The following is a 20,320-nucleotide window of genomic DNA, read 5'->3' as shown; positions in this document are numbered from 1 at the left end:
AATAAACATCACACGTTGCGCGACTCAAAATTTGGCCGAGAGGGAATTTGGGTCTGGTCACCGACAAAAAACAAGAAGATCTGTTGGATCTTATAACCGCGCTTTTAAATTTAACTGTTTGCTTACCACTACAGTCGCAACGCAGTGCACATTCTCAAGCAGTCCTTGATGATTCTTTTGTTACTGTAGACATCGCACCACTTGATCAACACAAACTGTACTATTGCACCATCAGTCGTAGCCGTTGTGAAATCTCCGATGACGTAATGCTGTTAAACTGTCTTCGGGATATGCATGGACATGAACGATATGAACGATATGATCGATTCGATGACAACACTATTAACAATTGCTTTCTTTCTTAAAAGTCATGATTAAATTTCATTGGTGTTTTCCACGAGTAAAGGGCTGGAAAACTAATCACACGAGTCACATAATTTAAGACTTCTGTTATTCACAGCTATTTTTAGTACGGTGGTTATTTCCCTACCAATGACGTAGTCCTTGCAAGTTGTGACATGTTCTTTGCCTGGCTTGCAAATATTTAATTTTCCTTCTGATCACCGAACTCGCTGCGATAACACAGCCAAAGAATTTACTTTATTGGCTTAAACCACAAGAAATACTCTAAAAATTGCAAATAAATTAATGACCGTCGCTTCTGCCGAAATAAACTTGCAAAGTAAACGCCAGCTTATTTGTCACCTATTGAAAGTGAAAGCTGCAACGTCAGCGCATTCCATGGCTGACGTAAAACCTTTTTTTAGCGCATTTATTATTTCCCTTCGAATCCAACGCTTTGATAAAACCAAAGAAGATATATTTTACACACAAATAAAGAAAACAATATCCGTAACATTGTCCTTGCATTAATGTTTCAACAGCTTTTGGCGAGTAAACATCACAGGTTTCGTGACTCAAGATTTGGCCGAGAGGAAGTTTGGGTCTGGTCACCGATAAAACTAAAACAAAATAACAAAATAAACCACGGGTAGATTATGAACCGCGCTTGGCCCATGGCCGCACGGTTAACAAGAATATCTGTTAGATCCCTTAACCGCGCTTTTAAAATTTAACTGTTTTCTTAGCACTACAGTGGCAATGCAGTCCACATTCCAAAGCAGTCCTAATTGATGATTCATTGATTACTGTAGACACCACATCACTTGACTGATTAACACAAATTGTATTGTTAACCGCGCGGCCATGGGCCGAACAGGGTTCATGGTTTACCCGTGGTTTATTTTATTTATATATATATATTTTTTTTAACCGCACGGCAATGGGCCGAGCGTGGTCCATGGTTTACCCGTGGTTTATTTTATTTATTTATTTTTTTAAGCACGCGGCCATGGGCCGAGCGCAGTTCATGGTTTACCCGTGTACCGTTGCAGTTATGTCCTATGTAGCAGACATGTCCTCTGACGTAATGTGATATACGGAGCCAATCATATCATGCGTTCTATCTAATAACACGCAGCATAAGACTGGTAACTAAACTCCGTTGCAGTTCGGTCTTCGAGCAAAATTGATTTTTGGAGGGGTAGCGTTCGGAAGCAGTATTTGACTTTGTATGTCTTTACTCTGAACCAGAGTGACTCTGAACGTAAATATACAGCGACTATTTGCAAGAATGGCATTTACCTCACAAGATTTCTATCGGAAATTGACCGCTTAGTGTATTTTCAGTTTCAAATTCAACATGAAAGTTCGATCGAAGATTTAAACAGTGGTTGCTCTCCGGTTTGCGAACTGCGTGTTCCCGGCCAGCCAATATTAAACTCCGCGCTTTGATTATCCTCAAATTATTCAGATCGTTTAATGATATTACAGAGGCAAAACAAAATTTCTGAGAAGCAGTGTAACCAATTTTAGTTTCGGTGCTGTAAAACTACCACTCAATCTGCGCAATATTTCTCTATTCCCAATCTTGTCACTCACACGAAATCCTGTTCGCGAAAGCCCTCTTCTCAGTATAAGTTTGTTGAGGCTGACTGAACCTTTTTGGGTAAGCCGTCTCCTGTAGCATCGAACATTTATTACAGAAATTTTCTTGTCGAGTAGATATTTATGGCCGGAATGCTTTCTAACTGTTCCTAGTTCGCTTTGCTTTACAAAACAGCAGTAGTAGTCAAAAAACCAGAGAGCACTTTGTGGCCTATTGAAAACACCACAGAGCGCTTTGTGGCCTACTCAAAACACCACAGAGCGCTTTGTGGCCTATTCAAAACACCACAAAGCGCTATGTGGTGTTTTATTTTGGGATTTAACATTGAAAACTGGATGGCTCGTTGACTCGCAAATATCTCACAGCTATTTTCTGAAATAATTTGGTTTTTCCAATTTTTCACACCACAAAGCGCTTTGTGGCCTATTCAAAACATCGCAAAGCGCTTTGTGGCCTATTCAAAACACCACAAAGCGCTTATTGGCCTATTCAATGCACCACAAAGCGCTTTGTGGTCGTCATCGTAATCATAGCGATTCTGTCAGTGGAAATTATACTATGTGGACAAAACTGGCAGAGGGGCTCTCTTATTTTGGCAGGGAGGTTGGCAAGATTTTCGCACCACCCCTTACATTAATTATGCATGCAATTTTTTGACTGACTCGTTCTTTTCACGATTGCTGTTTGAGTATAATGTGATAGTTTGAGATAGTTGCATACATAATTAATGTATGGCGCTGTACGGAAATCGTACCTGGAGGTTAGCCGAGTGCTCTTAAAGAAACCTCTGAAAGGAACCAATAGATTTTCGCAAACGTGCTGAGCAAGGTTATGTTGAACACTATTTCAGTTTTTGTTTTTAGAAAGAAATATCACCGAACCTCCGATATAAGACTTGATACCCTTAGAAGTACTCGTTATGGTTATCAGAGAGAGCACTGACCGCTAATGAGATTTGCATTCCTGGGATCGGCTGGAACTAGCTACAACGGGTACGTGTTATTAACCGGGAGAGACGATGAAATGAAAGCAGAAGGTTGAAAATTAGGAATTCAGTGATACCTCAACCTATCACTTGTTTCGGTTAGAGAATCTTAGAGGGATTTATTATGTTCATTGATTTATAGCTCTATTGTTAGTCCTCGTTTGTAGGCACACCCCTCAGGAATTTAGCATTGAACATGGAATGAAACTTAAGTCGGATACTGATATGGGTATTTCTTTTTTTAACAAGTCTATGGATCTCGCCGTAACATTGCAAGGCGAAGAACTCGACCAATGTTTTACCAACACGGACCTCATACTAGTTCAATAACATAATTCAGTTATGACAAAGAAGATTACAAATCTTTTTTTATTTATTTATGGCTAGACTGGAATTTATACAACTGGTGTTTTCATGAGCAGGTATAATTACCATTATCACTATCAACTGGAATCTTATAGATCTTTCTACACACGGGCGAACCAAAACAATCTGACTTGTGACCTTGAATTAATTGGCTTGAATTATCTGCAATGCTCACGTATGATACAAACCGTTGCTTAATCCAAACATTTTCGAAAATTATATTTTAGGGCATGTTTTTAGCCTGTGTTGTAAAACCACTATAATCTTTAGATTTGTATTGTTACAAAGGCAAAGTAACCAAAGTTAGAATTAGTTTGAGAAATTCTATTTTTGACAGATAAATGCCTTTTGGACATACTAATATAATACTTATCATTGCATTTACAGTGGTGCACTTCTAACAGAGACCACCAAACTAATTTTTTTTCGTTTTTTGACATGTTTTCAACAACTTTCCTATGGCTTCCATTCAAATCTGGCAAATCCAAATTATGAAAAGAAATGTGAAAGGTGGAGTTGTCGACTGATCAACAGGTTACATGATGCTTGATATTTTCACCATTCATGCATTTTGATTAGCTTATTTAAACCAAGGAAGGTGGACACAGTTAGTCAGGAACGACTGTGGCTGGGTTCTTATTACAAAGATGAAAAGTTCTGTCACTCTTTTGTCCCGTAAATCTAGATCCAACAAACTAGTCACAGGCAACACAGTGATTTGTGGTTCATTTAGTAAAAAAAAAGTAATGACATATTTTCTTCAGCCTTTGAGCTTGGGCTAATTTGAATAAGCTGTTGTAAATGTAGAACAATCAAAACGATTTCAGACTCATCCTCTATTTACTTAATTATTACTTATTAATACATCTGTTAAGGAAATCCTGATAAAAATTTAAAAAATCTACGAAATAAATACTGATTTTATCACTGTCACTAAACTCATCCTCTATTAACTTTCTGTAGAGGTGTTCATCATCATTGTCTTGTTCTTCTTGATCCTCTTGTCCTTCTTCTTCTTCTTTGTCTTCTTCTAACTCCCCCTCCTCCTCATCGATCATATCATCTAATGCCTCCAGGTATGGTTTGGCCAGGCTATTAAAAATATGGAGATGGATTTACTTCATTAATAGACACAACAATATTGTGGAAAACTGAAACTTTCTGTGAAGGGGCCTGTTACGGCTATTTCGTGTTTTCTTTGTGTCCTTTTTTGTTCCGTATGTTAATGTATTTTTTCACATTCTGCATGCTTTTTTTCTCGCGTCGTATGTAACTTTCGTTGCGTATATATTTGTGTTATCCTTTCATGTTCGTTTAGTGCTAGTTTATCGTCCGGTACACTTGTATCTTCTTGGTTCCCTGAACCCCGTTGCCAGCATTTTGGTAAGCCATTTAGTTTATCGTCTGTTTGTGTTTTCCTCTTAGTTTTCTGCCGTCTTCAGTTAGTTATTTGTAGTAATTCGTTTCATGTTTATCTTTAGGAATTTACCTTCCTCCTACGGAAAGTGAAATAAATTTGCTGGACTAATTGAAACTCGCTTTAAGTTGTGTCTGAAGTCGGCCCTTTGCCTCTTCAGGGCCCATTTCTTGAAACTTCCTGGCTATTCAAGGGCTTGTCAACTTACAAGGACCGTTTTCAGGCTGCTGTTTTGGGCCCAAAGCACCAAACTACCTAATGAAACTGAAATCAGTTTTTAAAAAGAGCATTGGAATTACAATCTTAAGTACAACAGTAATATTATTATAATTCAAATTATGAATATTCATACTGTATTTTGAAAGTGGAAGTTTTTTCACGAGGAATGAGAGAGAATGAGGAATGAGAGAATGAAAGAGATCTTTTCCCGACTGTGCTATCCTGACGACCTTGTGCAGTCAATCATTCGCAGATTTATTGAATCAAAAGTGTCCGAGGATTCACATACTCGAGTGGTTGATAAAAGAGAAGCCCCAGTCAGAATCGTGTTGCCCTACAAGGACCAGAAATCTGCAAACGTAGTACGTAAACGGCTGGCTGACCTCAGTCGGAAGATCAACGCAGATATTAACCCAGTTTACACAAGTAGAAAGATCAAGGATGAAATTAAGGTCAGGGAAGACAAGCAGCCTCTTGTTAGTCAACAATGCGTGGTGTATTCATTTCAGTGTGGCCTGTGTGATGCAGGCTATGTCGGTTACACGTGCCGACACCTACACCAACGAATTGAAGAACACAAAGGATCGGCAATCGGAAACCACCTCAGAGAGCAGCACGATATGGAGCCAGAAGACATCGCACAGAGTTTTCGAATCTTAAGAAAGTGTCAGAACAAATTTGGCTACCTTATTTTGAAATGTCTTTTTTTTATCAAAGAACTGAAACCAATGCTAAACAAACAGTGCGATTCAATTCGCGCCCAATTATTTGTTTAGAGCAATTCTTGCTAAAATTATTTTATTTTTCCATTGTATATTTTTAACACTTTTTCACATATTTTATCACATTTTAGCGTTCGCCACATTTTTATCTATTATAAGTTGTTTTTAACATATTTATGGCTATATGCTATTGTCGAAAATTTACTCCCTTGAAAATGACCTCGTAGAGGTCGAAACGTCGTGACTTTTTAGCGCTAGTTTTTATTTCAAAATCGATTTCTAAGAAACTACTTATTAACATACTGTATTTCTATACCTAACTAAGAAAACCAGTTTGTGATTAATATGATGCAAATGGACTTCTCTATAAACTCACTTCCTTCAACTTAATGTCTGCTAATTTTTCACGCAAATAGCAAACCACCAGTTGTGATTGCAGTTACCCGTCTCACTCTACATAGCAATGTTCAATTTGGTTTCAAAATTAACTTGCATTTGGGTTTGCATCACTGTGCTCTGTTTTGCATCCTGTACTTTCTTTGTTGCGTTGTTTGTAATATTGTTAATACTCTGGTTCTGGTTTCAAGGCACTTCAATGAAAACTGTTCAGACATCACTTCCTTCCTGCATGAGATGAAGTAATAGCTAAAAGCACATGCCATTTTTGGTCTGGGACATTGATGGGGATTCCTGGACAGGCCCCCAGAGGAGCTCCCATCTGCTTTCAAAATTACATCATTAGCCTAGCAAAACTAGTGCCAGTCCTAAACCCCACATTAGAATTTAAAATCCTTAAAACTCATAGTCTTGTTGTTATTGGGATAAGATGTTCTAGGTTCCGAGCTACTGTGTCTGAAACACCTCACAAGATTAGAAGCCACAGATTTAGGAAAGCCATTCCCTAACAGAACGTTTTCATCATTGTTCTTTGTTTCTGAATGAGAGAGTCTATTTCACATATACGAGAAGCCTGATGCAACAAGGCCTAACCCAAGTAATTTTGGCAAGTCAACGTACTTGACTAGAAAACAAGACATTCTGTCCAGTGTTTGTGTGATTCCTATAAATGTCAATGGATGTTCTTTTCAGAGAAATGTCCAGGAAATGGATCAAGCCATCTTCAAATTTGTTGACTGTAAGACATGTCAGATTTATTTGGTTTGTCCATCAACAGCATATCTTCAAAATAACGTCCATAAAACTACTCATTTATAAGGCCACTGTCAAGCATTTTACGAACAATATCATTTTTGAGTTCTGTCATGATAAAAAAAAACAACAACAACGGCCTAATGAAGAACCCAACAAAATGCCGTCAATTTGGTTGTCGAGTGCTCTCTTAATTAATTTGGTGTTAATCAATTTATTGTCATTAACTCCAAAGAAACCAATCTGAACAACTGTCAGGGCTTGCTGTCAGGGCTTGCAAACTCCAGTTCCTCTTAGAGTGAAAACAAGGTGTTTTCCTTCCACATCTACATGGGAGAGTATCATAATTTATGTGGGTGGTGGTGGTGTATTGAGTTGCGTTTGACAAACCCTTTTCATTTTTTATGTTTCTACATATAGCAATATAAAGGAACTGTTTTTTAACTGTTTAATAGCAAACCACTTTATTTTTAAAAAGTGCCTGTTATTTTTAGTTAAAGTTAATTTGGCTAACAATTCCTTTCTATTTAAATGTATGTTGCTTGAAAACTGTGATCTGGTGGCCCTAGATGCAATTTGAGTTTTTCTGTAATTTTGAAAAGTCAAGCCCCACTGTTTGTTATTAATATTGTATCAAAAGGATAACACCATTCTTATCATGGTTATTCTATTGATTCCATTTCATCATTACTTAAGGTGGTTCTGCAGTTATTGTGGGCACACTACCCCATGTCAAAGTTTGCAACATAAATTTTGGGGCTTTGAAGTGTTGGCTAAGAAATTTTGGGAAATATTTTGTGTTCCACTCGGTGATAATGTTACTTAATTCTATTTACTGGGGAAAATATTTTTATTCTTACTGGTGTTTGACTGGACCCCATTTTTTGGACAACAACACTACCAGTAAAAAAAATTTTGCTGGCATACTTTTACTCAATTTCTGGAACCAGCTTATTCTGACTTAATACAAACCATGCCCAAGTTTTGGGGAAATCATTTGAGCAGAAGTTCAGAAGTATTAACTTAAAGGTCAATGACATGTTAACTCAACTCTAACATTCACTGAAAGTTTCTACAATTGACTCTCATTTCCAAAACAAGCCATGAACCCAAATTTTGTGAGAAGCTTGCCCCAAAGCTTGCTAAATAAAAGTGGCTAGTCGATTAGTGATCGTGCGAACCATAAAAAGCATTAATCCCTAGTTCTTAAAATACTATAAAATGCTTGATAACCTCACTGAATATTCAAAGATGCATTTTGCAACAGTATTTGGAAATAACTTTTGTGTCAAAGTCTTTCCACACAAATTGTACGGTACGGCAACATTTTGGCTATAAGTTTTACTGTTGTGACTCAAAAAGAAATGGGGCACTGTTGTCAGGATTGTAAACTACTCCCCGACTGATCTCTGGTGAGGAAGAGAAGCAGTTTTATTAATCTATGATTACAAATACAAAATAGGCACTACAGGTACAGGCTGAGCCATCTTTTTGCCATTCCTTAATATATAGTTAAAAAGACAATTATTAATAATAACAATAATAATAAATAAAAATAGCAATAAAAACAACAACGATGACAACAAAAATAATAACAATAATATTAATGATAATGATGTGCTTCTGGGCATGAATTATTATGTTTTCATTCATGACAGTTGGTTCATTGTATTTGACCAGTAAAAGTGCTTCACTGGGTCTATTTGTTAGAAAAGTGGAGTCTCATCAAAATGTGTGGGCACAGTTCGTGGATGTTTAAAATCTTGTGAGGGTTGTGCTCTATGACTGATTAATCACCCGATGAATCACTGTTGCAACACCAAAACAAGAAGGCAAGTTTATAAAAAAGTTGAGCATTTCTGCAAGTTGAAATTTTCTTGTGAGTGCTAATGGGCAACAAAAGTCTACCAGGTAGGCAACTAAAAAGACACACGGGGAACCAACAAAAACAGAACTAGTTGCCCTAAGGGCAAATTAGCAAGAAAGTTAGTGTCGAACACTGCATTAATAGCTGTCAAGCTCATTCTAAGAGCTTTGCGGCATCCAAAAGTTTTCTTTACTCTGCCTCCTCGACTCCTCAACCTCTCTTAATTCATTTATGTTTGTTGTGCCCCAAACCATTGCAGGAAAGAAAGTGAGTGCTTTGCAGGCTGTAAGTATACATGTAGAATACAGTAGGGGCAATTGTCATGTATGGTTTACCAGTTTTGTCATTTAAGTTAAGGTTGTCATTTGCTAACACAGAAAGCTCAACTTCCTACAAGCTGTCTTGTTCACAGCTTTTGGGGTTTTAAATAAGAGTCACAACAAAGAATAGAAAAAATATGTGCACTGCGACAAATGCTTGAGTAACTACATATGATATGCAAATATCTTCTGTGTAACATGCAGCAAAAATTGCTTGTATCACTGCCATACATCTATACCTTAACCTATAATATACCACAGAACCTCCCAAACTACCGGTAAGTTGAGACTTTCATTTTATATCAATTTTAAAAACAAAATTATTTTGTTCTATTGGGGACAATGGGTTGTTGACTAGTTTAATGGATACACAAGAATAATAAGCTGCGCATTAACGTGGTACTGTACAATCACTTCTTCCTTAAGATTTTGAAACTCCATCTACTAAACACTCCCTGTGCTAAATTTTAAGCCTTCATAGCAGGGATGAAAAGGAATTAAAAACTAGAAACTGGCTAATTTATCCAGGTGCGAAGAAGATGTGTTTTGAAAAATAGTTGGCCTTCTCTAACACATAATAGTTGGCTTTCTCTAATACATAAAAGTTGGCTTCCTCTAACACATTTGGTTTGCAATGTTCTTCTTAGTATTGCTGGAGTACTTAGTGTATAAGAAAAAACTCATAAGCTAACCAGATATTGAAGTATAATATGAGGACATAAGCCCTAAAATTCTTGAGAAAGTGCTGCCATTACAGTTAAGACCCAATTACGTACAGGTAACAAAAAAATGAATTATTTTGGCAAGACACAACTCTAAAAAAGTTATCAATGCATGGCAACTGATACATATCATGGTAAGGGCTGATGCTCACCATCCCTAGTTCCTTCTCTACTACGACTTTCTTCGGTTTGTGCATGTTTTCCCTCATCCAACCCATGATGATCATCCATTATTGCAAACACAGAAATTCAAAGCATTATTGTTAAACACAAAATCACACAAATGCAATTATATTTTAAGTTACACTGACTGTTTTAAAATAACATACATGTACAGCCTTGTAGATTAAAAGCTGTTCCTCAGTAAAGGGAAATTTAAAAGAAAACAAAATTCAATCAAAAACAACTGCAAGAGTATGACTATCTTATCAAGACCTAGGTTTTTAAAGTCTATTTCAACTGACAATGAAACCAAAACAGAACAGACTGAATCTCTAGTGGCAAAGTTTAGCTGGTGAGAACTACATCTTATTATATGGCTAGCTCCGCGAGCAGGCAAGATGAATCAAATCCTGCGCTGTGATTGGCTACCCGAGCGGGCAAGATGGAGCTATCTTGCCCGCTTGGGACTACCTGCCGTGTCCCGCAAGAAAAATTTCCCCGAAAGCCATATAATAAATCCTTTATTGACCAAGCTTGTTTGTTCAAGATGGCTGGATATTGGCCTCGTTCTTTTTTTGCGAGTTTATGGACCTCGACTCCGTCTCGGTCCATAAACTCGCAAAAAATGAACTTGGCCAATATCCAGCCATCTTGACCTCACACTTGGTCAATAACCCATATATATTTACCAAGAGATAAAAGACATCCTTGAGAATAAAAATACAAGTAGATAAACAAACCGTTTTCTCCTTCTTTAATTGTTTTTACATCAAAAGAACAAAAAAAACCCAAGTATCCAAAAACATGAATAAATTCTCCAGAAGATAACAAGAATGGCAATGTTCCTCACACAAGAGCTGGCACAAAGAGATAATGGCAATGCCACCTAATGAAGACATGACAAGGTATTGGCATGTATCCCAATTTAAACAATAGAGAGTTTCTGTCGAGGAACTATTGGTTGATAGTTGCCCCATGGAAATTTGATGTTCTTAAAACAAATATGTTAGTCTTAAGAACATCAAATTTCCAAGGGACAACTATCAACCGATAGTTCCGAGACATAAACACTCTATTGTCTTTATCGTTCACCACTAAATTTTCTTTCGCGCGCCAGTTCAAAATTCATATTGAATTATTTTCAACTTTTTTAGATGAAAGCCATGGAAGGTCGTTGAAGCCAAATGTAAAATTTGAAAAAGAAAACAGACAAAAACCCACTTAATATATTTCAATTGTTTACTTTCTGTAAGCCCGCTTCTTTACAGAAACATTTACACGGACGAGTACTATCCATCCGGGTATTTTCCTCAGACAGGCACTATGGGCTGATAGCGTCTCTCCACGGATGAACACTATTGCATCACGTGATCAATTTAAACCAATAAGAATCGCAGAAAATTCAGTGGTGAACTATAATATGTACTAATTGGACCAGCCGCATAGAAAAGGAAACCTAGGCAAGCACTTCTTGAAGCAGCCTCACATGATGACTATACACACTGCGTGTCTACAAAACACTGCTTCGTAACAAACAGCTTAAAGGTAGCAAGTCAACAACAGAGGAAAAGAAGAACAGAAGGAAAAACAACCCTGACCTTAACTGGTGATTCCTTAGCACTATATTGCGAACGCTTCAAGCGCAGAATTTTACACTTATTCAATAGCATCAAAAACAAAATCATTACTCATGGATTGTATGTCACTTGGATTATTTTCGATTCTTTTGCATAAGTTGTTTATTATGTTGTTCCTTATGCTCAAAAATTCATGTATGCCTATCAAAGTTCACCAAAAAACTGTACCTTCCAGCCACCGCAAAATGTAATGCGGAGTGATAAAATAAATGAATAGTACTATTTAAAAGACCTGGCAAAATAGGGTAAGACTGGTACATCATATCTCTTTTGCAAGCATGGTGACCTATTTTAATTTATTTTTAGAGACTGTGCTTGGTAGGAAACATTCAGGGAAATGTATTGTGCATTTGTTTTTATGATTGTGCCCAGGAGATTACTTTTAAGTTTACTTTAACATCGGTAGAAATCATTCCCAATACTGATAGAAGCAAAGAAATACCAGACAAAATAAAGGCTCGAAAGTTCAAACTGTCACAAGAATGGTAAACTCGATTTCTTGACATCCTGAACTAAACTCAAATTTCTTGAACTGTAACCAATTTTAATCCTTGCAATCCTGCACATTATTTCGAAACTACTGTTTTTGCTTTGCTCTATAGCATTTTTATCCAACTAAGCTGTATATTTGGTGGCATTTGGCGATACAAGGTGGTAATAAGCTGAGTGAAAATTTGCTCTGTCTGCACGACAGCGCTTCTTTATGCCCGTGACGGAGGCAGATCTTAATTGCAAAATTCAAAACACAACAGTGTGGACTATACAAACTAGTGCCAGCTTAGTTCGTGCCGCTTGAAAGCAACACGATCAACAATACGCTACACTTCACAAAGCTTCTTACCAACAATATTAGGCTTCAAAGGCAGCTGTAAATGTGTTTCGGAACATGCAGAAAGATCCGGCAAAACACCCTCACGATAAAAGTCACAATCGATAGGTTTCGAGCTTTCAACTGGCAAACACCGTCCCGTCCCCTAGTAAAATAATCTCAGAGGACACGATCACAACGCATTTTCATTGGAAGAAACAAAAACACATACAATTGGTCAAAAGGTTTTAGACATGTCTGCCACGCAGGACGAAAGTGCAACGCTACATACCCGTGGTTTATTTTTTTCATTATTTTTTTTAACCGCGCGGCCATGGGCCGAGCGCGATTGATGGTTTACACGTCGTTTATTTTTTTCATTTATTTTTTTCACCGCGCGGCCATGGGCCGAGCGCGGTTCATGGTTTACGCGTGGTTTACTTTCTATTTATTTTTCTTTTAAACCGCACGACCATGGGCCGAGCGCGGTCCATGGTTTACCCGTGGTTTATTTTATTTATTATTTTTTTTTTTTAACCGCGCGGCCATGGGCCGAGCGCGGTTCATGGTTTACCCGTGGTTTATTTTATTTATTTATTTATTTTTTTAACCGCGCGGCCATAGGCCGAGCGCGGTTCATGGTTTACCAGTGGTTTATTTTTTTCATTTATTTTTTTTAACCGCGTGGCCATAGGCCGAGCGCGGTTCATGGTTTACGCGTGGTTTATTTTTTTATTTATTTTTTTTTAACCGCGCGGCCATGGGCCGAGCGCAGTTCATCTTTTACCCGTGATTTATTGTTTTTTATCAGGAGCCACAATCGGGGACGGAGACGTCCCCGATTATGGTTCCCGTTTTTATTTATTTTTTTTTTAACCGCGCGGCCATGGGCGAGCGCGGTTCATTGTTTACCCGTGGTTTATTTATTTATTTTTTTAACCACGCGGCCATGGGCCGAGCGCGGTTCCTGGTTTACCCGTGGTTTATTATTTTTTTAATTTATTTTTTAACCGCGCGGCCATGGGCCGAGCGCGGTTCATGGTTTACCCGTGGTTTTTTTTTTTTTCGACTTCTGTGCGAGCAGACCCAAGCTTCCACTCGGCCAAATTTTGAGTCACGCAACCTGTGACGTTTACTCGCCAAAAGCTGTTGAAACATTAATAAATCTCATCTTTCGCGGGAAAAAATTAAAAACCCAGCGCTCGTCAAAAATTATATTTTTTCACCAGAAATTTAGCTTGGAACATATACATATTTATATTCGTTTGAATCGTCGATGAAATGACCTTTTCCGGATATTTTTTCCTTCGGGGTCAACCGAAACCTCCGATTACAAAATCACGCCGAACCTACACGTTGCAAAAAAATCTCTTCAAAACCCTGACTTCTAAGCGATATAACACTTCAGCGTCAATAGCTACCACACATCGGCAGACGGTAAATCTATTCCTTGACAATCCAGCTTTATCGTGCTAAAATTTCAGCGAAATCGAACAAAACCAGAATTAATTAGAATTTTTTTTGTGACCTCACTCCCCAGACTTGACCTAACAAAGGAAGCAACGGTCGCCCATAGCAACCGAAAAACACCAACATAACAAAGCCGACGTTTCGGCCAAAAAACTCCAGAATTATCGCCTGCGAGCTTAAACTTGACTGGGAACATCTTTTTCGAACTTTTTCCAACTGATTTAGACGAAAGACTGGCCTCGGCGGGCTACAAAAAAGACCAAGAGAAAAAACCGAACAAGACAGCTGAACAAACCGATAATATTTCATCGCATGGCTTTCGGCACGAAAAAGAAAATACAGCTTACTTCTGGATAAATTCAGCCTTAGAAGCCAGCAACCGGCCCCAAATTACTTTCTGTATCCTTACAAATGTCCTGACTTCCATCTCCGAAAGATTTTGCCCCAATTTTGAGCAAATAAACATTTCGTCGACGGTGACCGCCATTACGGTGGCTTGCATACTAAATTAGCTAACTTGACAAAATTCTCCCCAGGGGGGATATGACGAAAAGAGCTGAAAGATGGCCTGTAATTGGCTAATGATGAGATCATCCCACTGTCCAAATTTGTGAGAATCGAAAGTAACGCTAATTTTCTGTCACGTTTTCAATCTGTGGTCACTGGAGTGACCAAAATCGATACATCGGTCGGGATAGAGTTTTATTATTAAATTATATGACTTGTGTGACTACTTTGCTAGCCCTTTACTCGTGGAAAACACCAATTAAATTTAATCATGACTTTTAAGAAAGAAAGCTGTTGTTAATAGTGTTATTATCGTGTCGTTCATATCGTTCATGCCCATACACATCCCGAAGAAAGTTCTAGATTAAAACCATTACGTCCTCGGAGATTTGTCAACGGCTACTACTGATGGTGCAATAATACAGTTTGTGTTGATCAAGTAATGTGATGTCTACAGTAAGAAAAGAATAATCAAGGACTGCTTTCGAATGTACACTGCGTTTTGACTGTAGTGCTAAGCAAACAGTCAAATTTTAAAAGCGCGGTTATAAGATCTAACACATCTTCTTGTTTTAGTTTTGTCGGTGACCAGACCCAAACTTCCACTCGGCCAAATCTTGAGTCACGCAACCTGTAATGTTTACTCGCCAAAAGCTGTTAAAACATTAATACAAGGACAATGTTGCGAATATTGTTTTCTTTATTGTGTATAGACTATATTTTCTTTTGGTTTTATCAAAGGGTTGGATTCATAAGGAATAATAAAGAGGCTAAAAAAAGGTAATATCACAGCCATGGAAAGCGTTGACGTTGCAGCCTTCACTTTCGCTACGTGACAAATAAGATCGTGTTTACTTTGCAAGTTTATTTCGCGAGAAGCGACGGTCATTAATTTATTTGCAATTTTGCAAGTATTTCTTGTGGTTTTAGGCAAACGAAGTAAATTCTTTGACTGTTCCATCGCAGCGAGTTCATAGATCGGAAAGAAAATGAAATATTTGCAAGTCAAGCAAAGAAGATGTCAGAACATGCAAGGACTTCATCCTTGGTAGGGAAATAACCGCCGTACTAAAGATAGCCGTGGATAACGTAATTCTTGAATTATTTGACTCGTGTGACTTCTTTGCTAGCCCTTTACTCAGGGGAAAAAACAATTAAATTTAATCGTGACTTTTAAGAAAGAAAGCTGTTGTTAATAGTGTTCGTATCTTCATGCCAATACATGTCCCAAAGAAAGTTCCAGATTAAGACTCTTACGTCATCGGAGATTTCTCAACGGCTACGACTGATGGTGCAATAATACAGTTTGTGTTGATCAAGTGAGGTGGTGTCTACAGTAATCAATGAATCATCAAGGATTGTTTTGGAATGTACACTGCTTTGCGACTGTAGTGCTAAGAAAACAGTTAAATTTTAAAAGCGCGGTTATAAGATCTAACAGATCTTCTTGTTTTTTAGTTTTGTCGGTGACCAGACCGAAACTTCCTCTCGGCCAAATGTTGATTCACGCAACCTGTGATTTCTACTCGCCAAAAGCTGTTAAAACATTAATACAAGTACAATGTTACGGATATTGTTTTCTTTATTTGTGTCTAAAATATATTTTCTTTGGTTTTGTCAAAACTTTGGATTCGAAGGAAAATAATAAATACGCTAAAAAAAAGGTATTACGTCAGCCATGGAATGCGCTGACGTTGCAGCTTTCACTTTCGCTACGTGACAAATAAGATCCTGTTTACTTTGCACGTTGATTTCGGCAGAACGGACGGTCATGAATTTGTTTGCAATTTTGCGAATAGTTCTTGTGGTTTTAGGCAAATGAAGTAAATTCTTTGGCTGTTTCATCGCAGCGAGTTCGGTGATCAGAAGGAAAATGAAATATTTGCAAGCCAAGCAAAGAACATGTCAGAACATGTAAAGATTACGTCACTGGTAGGGAAATAACCACCGTACTAAAGATAACCGTGGATACCGGAAGTCTTACATTATATGACTCGTGTGACTACTTTGCTAACCTTTTACTCGTGGAAAACACCAATTAAATTTAATCATGACTTTTAAGAGAGAAAGCTTTTGTTAATAATGTTATTATTGTATCGTTCATATCGTTCATGTCCATACATATCCCGAGGAAAGTCCCAGATTAAGACCATTACGTCATCGGAGATTTGTTAACGGCTATCACTGATGGTGCAATAATAGAGTTTGTGTTGGTCAAGTGATGTGATGTCTACAGTAACAAGAGAATCATCAAGGACTGCTTTGAAATGTGCACTGTGTCGCGACTGTAGTGCTAAGCAAACAGTTAAATTTTTAAAGCGCGGTTATAAGATCTAACAGATCTTTTTGTTTTTTTTGTCGATGACCAGACCCAAGCTCCCTCTCAGCCAAATTTTGAGTCACGCAACGTGTGATGTTTTTCCGCCAGAAGCTGTTAAAACATAAATACACGGACAATTTTACGGATATTATTTTCTTTTTTATGGGTAAAATATATTTTCTTTTCGTTTTATCAAAGCGTTGGATTCAAAGGGAATAATAAGTACGCTAAAAAAAGTATTACGTCATCCATGGAATGCGTTGACGTTGCAGCTTTCACTTTCGCTACTTGACAAATAAGATCGTGTTTACCTTGCAAGTTTATTTCGCCAGAAGCGACGGTCATTAATTTCTTTGGAATTTTGCGAGTATTTCTTGTGGTTTTAGGCAAATGAAGTAAATTCTTTTGCTGTTTCAGCGCAGCGAGTTCATGGATCGGAAGGAAAATTAAATATTTGCAAGCCAAGCAAAGAATATGTCAGAACATGGAACGACTACGTCATTGATAGGGAAATAACCACCGTACTAAAGATAGCCGTGGATAACGCAATTCTTGAATTATGTGACTCGTGTGACTTGTTTGCTAGCCCTTTACTCAAGGAAAAAAACAAGTAAATTTAATTTTGACTTTTAAGAAAGAAAGTTGTTGTTAATAGTGTTCGTATCTTCATGCCCATACATATCCCGAAGAAAGTTCCAGATAAAGACTAATATAGAATTTTGATTTGAGTTTTGTAACTTTGCGTTGAGGTTTTCTGTATATTGTTTGGCCTTCTGTTTTACGTTTTAATAATCACTACATAAACAAAACAAAGCAGCAAAAAACATTTGTATAGAAGAAAAAGTTATAATTCGGTTAACTTTTAATCCTGGGTTAGCGTTAATCGGCTTCCGAACAATCTTGCCGTATTTTCGACAAGTTAACCTGAGATGAGCGTGCGATCCAATCGAAAACCAGCAATTGATCAGCGGTCAACGTAAAAAAACACGCGACCTCGATGAACTGTAAAATGGAGCCCGCGATATAGTCACGTGATACTGGTCAGCTGATACCTTGTTTTGACAGGTTTCAATTGATCATAACATGGATGTCCAATACTAAAGAAATACACGCTAAACCAAGGCTGCATATCTCGGTCAACTTATTATTTGGAGTATGGCCGCGACTCCGTCGTCGTCGTCGTCGTCGCCGTCGTGCGTTCGCGCCCACGAGCAATACCGGTAACCATGATAACCATGAGAAAATCTACTCATGGGTTTCCTTTTCTTTCCTATGTAAGTATGGGGCTCCGCTTGGCGGCCCTTTGGGCCGCCGGAGCTTGGCTATTACGTCATCGGAGATTTCATAACGGCCACGACTGTTGGTGCAATAACACAGTTTGTGTTGATCGAGTGAGGTGGTGTCTACAGAAATCGATAAATCATCAAGGATTGCTTTGGAATGTGCAAAGCGTTGCGACTGTATTGCTAAGAAAACAATTAAATTTTAAAAGCGCGGTTATAAGATCTAACAGATCTTCTTGTTGCACCATCAGTCGTACTCGTAGCCATTGTGAAATTTCTGATGAGGTAATGTTCTTAATCTGGAACTTTCTTCGGGATATGTATGGGCATGAACGATACGAACGCAACAATAATAAAGCTATTAAATGTCAGGATTAAATTTAATTGGTGTTTCAATGAGTAAAGGGCTAGCAAAGTAGTCACACGAGTCACATAACTCAAGAATTACGTTATTCACGGTTATCTTTAGTACGGTGGTTATTTCCTTACCCATGACGTAATCCTTGGACGTTCTGACATGTTCTATGCTTGCCTTGCAAATATTTAAGTCTCCTTCCGATCTATGAACTCGCTGCGATGAAACAGCAAAAGAATTTACTTCATTTGCCTAAAACCACAAGAAATACTAGCAAAACTTCAAATAAATTGATGACCGTCGCTTCTGCCGAAACAACCTTGCAAAGTAAACATGATCTTATTTGTCACCTAGGGAAAGTGAAAGCTGCAACGTTAGCGCATTGCATGGCTGACGTAATACTTTTTTTTAGGGTGTTTATTATTCCCTTTGAATCCAAAGCTTCGATAAAACCAAAAGAAAATACATTTTACCCACAACAAAGAAAACAATATCCATAAAATTGTCCGTGTATTAATTTTTTTTTTTGTATTTTATTGTTTTTATTTGTAAGTTGTGCAATGGACAAGCAAAGAGATACTGTATTGCTGGTTTTACAATTTTACATTAAAAAGGGATACACACAAAAAAAAAAGAAGAAAAGGGGAGGTAAAGAGGCCTATTACAGTGTAAATATAAATAGATCTGTACATACATCATCACAAAACATAAACTAAATTAACTGAAGCAAGGTAGAAATTTGTTCCATTTTTTATAATGTTTTACCAATTTATTGCTGTTAGCTGCAATTTTCTGTTCAATCTGGCAAGTTGCTTTAACCTTGGCTATGAAGACCTTTAGAGCCTTCTCTAAAGTATGATATTTAATTTACAGTTATAAATATAATATTTAGCTAATTAAATAATATGTTTTAGAATATGAAAGTCCTCTGCGACATTGAATACTCCAAAGATAACATTTTCTAGCGTTAAGGATGTCGAGATTACCTTTTTTTCAGAAGTCCAGGAACAAAGCAACTGCCAGAAAGATTTTGTTACATTGCAATGAAAGAATAAGTGCTCAGGGGACTCGACTTCTGTTTGACAAAAGGCGCAAAGTGGAGAGTCAATCATTTTAAGTCTGAATAATTTTTCATTTGTAAAAACAATGTTATTTAACAGCTTGTACTGAAATTCCCTAGTTTTTGTATCATGTGTGACCGTAAACGGAAGAGAGTAAATTTCTCTCCATTCCAGAGAAAGATTTGGATACTTTAGTTTTATTTTCTTTTGAGCAGAAGGCGCCGTTTGCTTTTTGCGTTTAAATTCATTGTAAAGCGTTTTCGAAGTAACTTTTAAAACATTTACCGTAGCGTTTTCTATGTTAATTTGAAACGTGTCATTCGAGAGGGGATAAATGTGTTGCTGACTTTGTTTGATGATAAGCTTCCATTCATTAGGAATAGCATTAACGATGCCCATTAATTTAAAACGGTGGACAGGAGATAGTGGAGCTTGTAATAATTTTTCACTTTCGAGAAATCTACCATTGTCAGATATCAAATCTCCTATTTTAACAATTCCATGGACAGCCAGGTGTTTTATATAACACGACTTGTTCTCAATAAGGATAAACTTATTGTTCCATATTGTTTGGTTAACAACATCGTCATAAGAAACAACGTTTGTTGTACTAACATAAGACCACGCATCGAGACACTCTTTGTAGAAGTCCGGTAGATAAATAGGAAGTTTACGGGTGTGAAAATTGCAGCATAAAATAGATTTTCCGCCAATGTCACCTAAGAACGCTTCAAGGACGCTCTTCCAAGGGCTATTGTAGTCTTCAATAAATCGTTTCAATGCAATAACTCTCTGTGACAAAATCATTGATTGGATATCGAGAATTTTTAGGCCACCGTTCTCTATATCATTAATAAGAGCAGTGCGTTTTGTCTTGTCATTCCCTTTCCAGATAAAACCATAGAGCAGTTTGTTCACATCTTCAATAAGATCTTCTGAGACTGAGATTAGTGAGGCCTTATACATAAATTTGGGGATAGCAAACGTTTTAACGATTTGAAT

The 20,320-nt window shown here is 37.5% G+C and overlaps 1 long non-coding RNA gene and 1 pseudogene across 3 annotated transcripts in view; one reads left to right on the top strand and one right to left on the bottom strand.

Annotated features, from left to right (window-relative positions):
• Window positions 1-20,320, top strand: part of LOC145482665 (uncharacterized) — a 220,389-nt pseudogene that overhangs the window by 152,667 nt on the left and 47,402 nt on the right. The gene's annotated exons all lie outside the window — the stretch shown is intronic.
• LOC145482766 (uncharacterized) overlaps window positions 1,245-20,320 on the bottom strand; it is a 23,150-nt gene continuing 4,074 nt past the window's right edge. Inside the window, exons 2-4 of one of the 2 annotated variants that reach the window (XR_014048814.1) lie at window positions 12,356-12,488; window positions 9,868-10,763; window positions 1,245-4,980 (exon numbers count right to left, since the gene is read on the bottom strand). This is a non-coding gene — a long non-coding RNA (uncharacterized LOC145482766). Of the gene's footprint in view, window positions 4,981-9,867; window positions 10,764-12,355; window positions 12,841-20,320 lie in introns of those variants that run through there. The other variant, XR_014048813.1, reaches the window with a different exon arrangement.

Source organism: Orbicella franksi, chromosome 3, assembly GCF_964199315.1.
Source record: "Orbicella franksi chromosome 3, jaOrbFran1.1, whole genome shotgun sequence".
Classification (NCBI taxonomy): Eukaryota; Metazoa; Cnidaria; class Anthozoa; order Scleractinia; family Merulinidae; genus Orbicella; species Orbicella franksi.
Note: the sequence above shows the minus strand (reverse complement) of the source record. Positions and strands in the feature narration are given on the sequence as shown.